Here is an 8,101-nt window from a genome sequence, read left to right as displayed (position 1 = left end):
AGGTGACTTATGTTGGCAATACAAGGAGTTGGTAGAACATTAATTTTGAAAAGTGACATGGTAGTTCCTCAAAAAAAAAAAAAAAACCATAAAATCTCTAAATAGAAGTATAGTATAATCCAATAGATTTACTTTGGCATCTATACCAAAATCAAATGAAATCTTAATGTCAAAATGATGCCTGTCCTGATGCGTAGCATTAGCTGTAGCACTGGTCACAACAGCTGTATGGCCTATTGCAATCGTTTATTTGATGCAACTTAGAGTCACCATAAACCTCTGGTATTGTCTGTGAGGGGTCTTCTGGATAGATGGGGTAACCACCCTAAACATTAGCAAAGCCATTGCAAGAGTTGGGGTTTGGAACTTAACCTTTTTGTTTTGTTTGTTTTGGGGGGGGTTTGTGTGTTGGGTGGGGGGGCATTGAGAAAGGGTGTCTTTGCCGAGAAAGGGTGTCTTTGCATAGCTTTGGCTATCCTGGAACTCATTCTACAGACCAGGCTGGCCTCGAACTCAGATTCGCCTGCCTCTGCCTCCCACGTGCCAGGATTAACGGTGCGAGCTGCTATGCCCAGCTTCTTCCTGCTTCTTGACGCCAGAGGTGATGCAACCAGCTGCCTCCCATTTCTGCTGCTGTGCTATTGCTGTCATGCCGGACTATCTCCCTTGAAGTATGAACCAAAATAAATCTTTCATCCCAGCAATGATAGCCAAGGAAGAAAATTACAATTGCCCACAAAGGGAAAAGTGACACCGGCAAGATGGCAGCGGTGCTGACCTTCCGCTGGCTACTGGCTCTCCCCTCCTCAGGGCTGTGCAGGGTTTCGAGGTGTGAGTGTTGCTGTCTGAGCAGAAGGTCACGCACACCGGCCAGGTTTATGATGAAAAAGACTACAGGAGGATTCGGTTTGTAGATCGTCAGGAAGAAGTGAATGAGAACATTGCTATTGATTTCATAGCAGAACAGCCCGTGAACGAGGTAGAGACTACAGGACCATATCCTGCGATGGAGGGGGTGGTACCCTGGGCCACCCCAAGGCGTACATAAACTTGGACAAAGAAACAAAAACAGAGTCGTGTGGCTATTATGGCCTGCCAAGCAGCACCATCACTAGTGTGGGCTGTGTCCTGGTCCTCTGACACCTGTGGCACATCTCCACGCTAGATGTTTTGGTGTGATGGTGTCCCTTCTTATGAATAAAGGATGCTGCCACACAAAAAAAAAAATGGAAAAGTGATGATTTTCAGATGTATCATGCATGAATACTGGAATAGGATCTGACCTGCAAATAGCAGGAATGAGTCACCAAGACGGCTCAGGAGGTAAGGGTGCTTGCTGCCAATCTGACAGTCTGAGTTGGATCCCCAGAACACACAATGTGAAAGGAGAAAACCATTCCTTGAATGTTGTTCTCTGAGCTCCACACTCTCACTATGACATGCGCACACGTGCACACATGCAGACACACACACACACACACACACACACACACACACACACACACACACACAAACACAAATAAAAGTAAATAAAAAGTACCGGGCTGGAGAAGAAGAGAAAGGTGTGGCTCTTAAAGAGGAAGAAGGGCCATATGATTTTTGGAAACAGAAAGGAACAGGGGATCCGAGATGGTCTCGGTGTCTTAACAGTAATAGAAAATGAATCCAGGGGGACAGACCACAAAGTACATAGGATTTCATAACTGGATGGACAGATATTAGGTAGAATCAGTAAGTCGAGGTTTGATGACGATAGTACCAGGAAAGGGAGGAGAAAAGAAGCATGAATCTTCTGAGTTGTCTGTGTGATGGACAGTCAAGATGGCCAGCAGAGAGCTGGACACGCTAACCTGAAGCGCTGATGCTCTCCCTGCACTCGGTGGTGGGAAGTACTGAAGAAGCAGGGAACGTGGAAACCTGGCCGGAGAAGCAGACGTCAGAGAAAACAACAACCCCACCCCACGCCTACCTCCTTCATCCTTTATGTATCTCAGCAAGGCGTGTCACGACACTGCCTGTTTTGGTTATTGGTTTAGTTTTGTTTGGTTTGGTTTGGTTTTTCTGAGACAGGGTTTCTCTGTGTAGCCTTGGCTGGCCTGGACTTGCTTTGCAGACCAGGCTGGCCTCGAACTCACAGCATTCCTCCTACGTCTGCCTCCCGAGTGCAGGGATTAAAGTCCTGTGCCACCACTCCTGGCCCCTGGCTTCTTGGGTTTGTTTTTGAAAATAGATTTTTTTTTCCCCTCACATAATGAATCCTGACTGCCATCCTGCCCTTGCCTCCCACACTTCTGAATCTCATTAGAAAACAAACAGGCTTCTACAGGATAATAATAAAATAAGGTAAAACAGAAACTGACACACTGGAGTCAGCCAAAACATACAAAGAGAAGGAAAAGAGCCCAAGATAAGGCACAAGAAACAGAGACCCACTCATTTGCACATTCAGGATACCATAAAAACATTTTAATTAAAACCATAATATATACACAAAAAGCCTGTAGGGTAAAGAGAGAGAGAGAGAGAGAGAGAGAGAGAGAGAGAGAGAGAGAGAGAGAGAGAGAGAGAGAGAAAAGAAGAAGAAGAAGAAGAAGAAGAAGAAGAAGAAGAAGAAGAAGAAGAAGAAGAAGAAGAAAAGATATATGGTTTTCATTTGCAAGTGGTTGTGAGTTGGAGATAGCTTCTGGCTTACGGATGTGCCCACGTCTCCTTTCAGGTCTAGGACCCCATCTGATGCAGCCCCATGAAGTCCCTGTGCATGCTCCTTCGGTCTCTGTGAGTTCATATGTGTGTTGTTCATTTTGGATTGGAGGGCCTTAGTTTTCTTGGTGTCTTTCTTCCCCTCTGGATCTTACATTTTCCCCACCTCCTCTTCCTAGGGGTTCTCTGAATCCTAAGGAGAGGAATTTGATGGAAACATCACATTTCAAGTGAGTGGTCCAAGATCTCCTACTCTGCATAATGTTTGGCTGTGGGTCTCGGAATTTGTTCCCATCTACTGCAGGAGGATGCTTCTCTGATGATGGCTGCACAAGGCACTGATCTATGGCTATAGCAGAATGCCACGAAGAGAAAGCTTATTGCTGCTTTTTTTTCCTTTTAGAACAGCAGTATTTGATTTCTCCTAGGTCCCTGGGATAGCTAGTCTCTGTTTTTTTGTGCCTACATTTCTCCTTTGGCAGCATGCAAAGTAACTTCCTCTATCAAAGACCCTAGAGCACAGGGGTGAAGGCTCTATGTGGGCACCAGCTTGACTTCTCCATGTTTAATGAGGTGGTCAGTATCCGTGTTCTATTGCTGGGAAGAGACACCATGACAAAGGCAACTCTTACTGGGGCCTGGCTCACAGTTTCAGAGGCTTAGTCTGTTGTCATCATGGTGGGAAGCAGACAGGCATGACACTGGAGCAGTGACTGAGAGCTTTACATCCTGATCCTCAGGCAGCAGGCAGAAAGAGAGAGACTGGCCCTGGTGTTTTGTTTTGTTTTTTAAACCTGAGAGACACATCTCAGTGACACACCTCCTCCATCAAGGACACCTCCTAGTCCTTCCACACTGCTCATCAGCTGGGGGCTAAGTGTGCAAATACATGAGCCTATGGGATCAGTCTCATTCAAGTCGCTACACTGGCCTTTATCCCCACTTGTTTTGTATCAATCTATTTAGTAAAAGGCAAAATAATAAATACAGGTGTCTCTAAAACAGCTCTTAGTGCCAGCTAAGGCTTAAGTGGAAGGAAGATCTAAGGATAGGAAAAGGCGATTCTAGGTGCTGGAGAGATGGCTCAGAGTTTAAGAGTACTTGCTGTTCTTGAGAGGACCTGAGTTCAGCTCCCAGGCCCCCTGTTGGGCTGCTCAGAATACCTGCAACTCCAGTTACATGGGATCCAATGCCTTCTTCTGTCTGCCAAGGACACTTATGTACACATGTGCAAACACACTCAGTGACTTACACACATACATATAAATAAAATAAATAATTTTTAAGTGCTTCTATTGATGTAGAAGGTACCCTCGGCCAGTCAAAGTTTCTAATTGAGTGAACTTCGTTATGCAGGACACAGGCTCAGCCGGAGTTTATCTTGTCCCCGTTTTAAAGGAGAAAGAGTTTGGAAACAAATGACAAGCTTGGCAAGATTTCCAAAGGGAGTATTTAAACTACTAGAAAAAGCAAACTGCAGTTAATCACCTTCAAACACTTCAGAAGCTGGTTTGGGTCCAGCTGATACGTGAATTGCAAACTGCTTCTCTTTGTTAAAGAAGCCTCAGGATAGAAGAGGGAATCGCTATGTAGCCTTGTTATATTTACTGGAAATTATCAAACTATTTCCTTTCAAACATCTCACCTTTTCTGCCTTATTCTAATTTTCCTTGGCTTCTTCCTATTGAGGAGTTAGAACAATGAAAAGTTTTTTTAAAATATGTATTTTATGTGTCTATGCGGTCATGAGTATAAAAGTCTGTGAACCATGTGCGTGCAGGTGACCCCGGAGTCCTGAAGAGGGTGTCAGATCCACTGGAACTGGAGTTACAGGTGGTGGTGGTGAGCAGCTGATGTGGGTGCCAGGACTAGAACCTCGGTCCTCTGAAAGAACAGCAAGTGTTCTTAACCACTGGACCATCTCTCCAACCTCACAATAAGGATTTTGACGGATCTCAACCTCCATAGTTTTTCCCAACATCACCTGTCCTTGCCACATTGGGGCTGTCCTCCTCCCACTCCATGTCCCTAAACAGTTCACCAACCAGACCCTCCCAACTCAAACCACCTGCCTGAAACTTCTTTCACCTTTGAAATTCTAGACCTGGCTCTGCCCTTGCATACTTAGACCTCTGCAATCACTCCTTCTCCAGACCCCTTCAAGCTGCATGCAAGATCGACGCAGAATGGGATCGTGAGCTGTGCGGCTGCTTCGGCTCCCCTGCAATCTTTCCCAGGCGCAGTATCGCCAGTTCCTAAAGCAGCTTGTACCAGTGACTGGCCCAGAGCTTTGAGGTCAGGATTAAGTGAGAGTCTAGTACCTTCTGACATGCCTACAGATAGATAGCAACTGCTCCTACAATAATAAGCATGGTTATTTTCACCAGCTGGCATGTCCACCAGCCATCGGGCGGGGTGATCTCACTCCAATTATTATAAACATATACCTGTTTACTAGACAACACCCGTCCATTTGTTTATATTGGTAAGATAAAAAAGGAGACTTCGGATTTTATGATTTTTTTTTTTTTTTTTTTTTTTGAGGTAAGCAACATTGAGTATATGTCATTTAAATGAAGCCAATTATACTTAGGAACAGTGAATCACAGATATTAAAGAAACATATGAGGCTGGGGATGCAAGTGTATGGGCTAAAGTACACTAAAGGGCTAGCATACGAGAAGCCCCGGCTTCAATGCAATCTCCAGCATCCCATAAGCCAGGCATGGTGGCACATGCCTGCAGTCCTCAAGGTAGAGGATTGGCGGGTAGAGGCAAAAGGATCTGAAGTTCTAGGACATTCTTGGCTACACAACAAGTTCCAGGCCAACTTGGGATTGTTTGAGTAAGACTCTGTTTCAAAGAAACAAAGAAAAAACAGAAAAGAGGTCTAAGAGAGAGGGGGGGGGGTGACTTGATAGATGATTTAATGATGGTTTTCTTAAGTCAACAAAAATTCTTTGTGTACCCCTACTAACATCTCCCCTCAACTTATTCCCCAATGGCCCCCAGTAGGGGAATAAAAGGATTTTTTTGAGGGGAGGGGGTTTTTGAGGCAGGGTTTCTCTATGTTATCTTGGCTGTCCTGGATTCGCTTTGTAGACCAGGCCGACCTCGAACTCACAGCGATCTGCCTGCCTCTGCCTCCCGAGTGCTGGGATTAAAGGTGTCACCACACCAGGCTAAAAGGATTTTTAAAGAAATAAATCCCTCCCGCAAGGGAGGGTAATAGGGTGGGGGTGGGAGGGTAGGAAGAACGGGAGGATACGAGTGATGGGAGAACAATTGAGTTGTAATCTGAGTAAATTAATAAAAATCAGAAAATTAAATGAGAAAAATATAATGGACTACAAAAATAAAAAAAAATAAATAAAAAAAAAAAAAAAAAAAAAAGAAAGAAAGAAAGAAAGAAAGAAAGAAAGAAAGAAAGAAAGAAATCCCAAACTGGGCATGGTGCTGAATGCCTTTTAAGCCAGCATGTGGGAGGCAGAGAGGCAGGTAGATCTCTGTGAGTTCAAAGCCAGCTTGGTCTACATAGGAGTTTTATGCTGGCCAGAGCTACATAGTGAGGCCGTTTCAAAAGAAAGAGGAGGAGAAGGAGGAGGCGAACAGGGAGAAGCATCGGAATAAGCCTCAACAATAAGTACAGTTAATAATAAAGTACTGAGAAGAACAGTTTCTCAGAATATACGGTGAAAATGTGCTCCTTAGCTGACTTACCATAAAAAATGAAATGTGTTGGTATTATGTTCTTGTGGACTGAGCACAGTTTACCCTTGTTCATTCAAATGTTGATTTCTCTGGTTTCAATCAGGACATTGCATTGTGATGTTTATTCTAAGTATCTACTGTTTCAAGTTTGTGTAAACATGTCACCATTTGGTCTCTGTTTTGCCAAAAAAAAAACCCAACTAGCCAATGCTGAGCAATAACAGAGAATAGGGTGGGGAATCCTGATCCAATGAGGCGGGGAGAAAGAGAAGGAGAGGATGGATCCACGAGGAGAGATCGAGAAACATCAGGAGAAATGAACCTGGCCTAGGAGATGATTTAAAAGCAAGTATAAAGTGGGAAATCTGAATGGGACTAAACTATACTAGCATGGATGTTTAGGACAGAGCAATTATTGGGCAGCATTGCACTATAAGCTAATAAGTAGATCCTGGCCTCTCTGTGTGGTCATGTGGGTGTAAGGCTTGTTATGGAGTAACCTCTGATTTTACTAAAATAATAATTCAATATTAATAATCCTTCAACAGAAAAGTCAGAAAACAATGTTGCTCCTGAAACCTCCACACAGCACCCTGAAACACAGGTTGTGTGCACTACCATGCCCCTTCTTTTCTCTAGCGAGCTGCGCTAATCACTCAAAATACCTGGAGCGCAGTCATTGGCAAGTACATTGCCTCCCAGCCAGGCTTTGCAGGGAAAGCCTGTTAGCTCGACATAAGGGAAGCTTTCTCTGAAGTAATGAAAAGAATATTTTAAAATGAAACACCATTTTATTGTTTTTAAAGGGCCCAGAACTGAAGTTAGAATTTTAAGAGGGCTCTGAGGACTCCAGAGATGGTGATGGCCCCTTCCCACATTTCTCTTGTATTTCAAAATAAAAACAACCTTAAAAGAAATGAAAAGAGTTCCAGCACTGATTTTCTTGATATTGCATAGATTTAATTATTTTTGTGTGCGTGGACATACTCCTGCAGGTGTCCATGAGTGTGTACATATGCCTAAGTGTAGAGGCCAGAGGTCCACAGTGAGTGTCTTCCTCAATCGCTACCCACTTTAGCTTTGGGACTGGGTCTCTCACTGTGTGTGGAACTCAACACTTCAGCTAGACTTGCCAGCCATCAAGCCCTAAGGGTTCTCCTGTCTACCTCATCAGTACTGGGATTACAGGAACACACGGTTATGCCTGCCATTTCTTTCTTTCTTTCTTTCTTTTTTTTTTTTTTTTTTTTTGAGACAGCTGTCCTTGACTCACCTTGTAGGCCAGGCTGGCCTCGAACTCGGATCCCCCTGCTTCTGCCTCCCGAGTTTGGTTCAAGTATGTGTACTTTACCAATCTCTGCCCCTCGCCCCCCCCCCCACTCCTGTATGTGAGTATTTACTTGTATGTGTTGCTTTGTTGTTACGTAAGCACACGTGAAGTCTGCCTTCCAGGATGCATGGCTCAACATATAGCAAACAGGCCTGGCAGATAGTGATCCAGCCAGAGTGGAACTTAGAGATCTCTATTCAAATCCCACCTGTTTGACTTTGAGCTAGTGACTGCTCCCTAAGCGTGCACCCGTTACATGATGTGTGGTTGAAAGCTGGCTGTGGAGGGATGAAAGCAAAGTAGACAGAAACAATGTCTGCTCTCTGGATGATAATAAAATTGAATGATAACCAAATGATA

The 8,101-nt window shown here is 44.3% G+C and overlaps 1 pseudogene; it reads left to right on the top strand.

Annotated features, from left to right (window-relative positions):
• The first annotated feature begins 761 nt into the window (after positions 1–761).
• LOC127196834 (NADH dehydrogenase [ubiquinone] iron-sulfur protein 6, mitochondrial-like) lies at positions 762–1,115 on the top strand (annotated as a pseudogene).
• The last annotated feature ends 6,986 nt before the right edge of the window (positions 1,116–8,101 follow it).

This window comes from Acomys russatus, chromosome 13 (genome assembly GCF_903995435.1).
Source record: "Acomys russatus chromosome 13, mAcoRus1.1, whole genome shotgun sequence".
NCBI lineage: Eukaryota > Metazoa > Chordata > Mammalia > Rodentia > Muridae > Acomys > Acomys russatus.
This window is presented reverse-complemented; position numbering and strand designations above follow the sequence as displayed.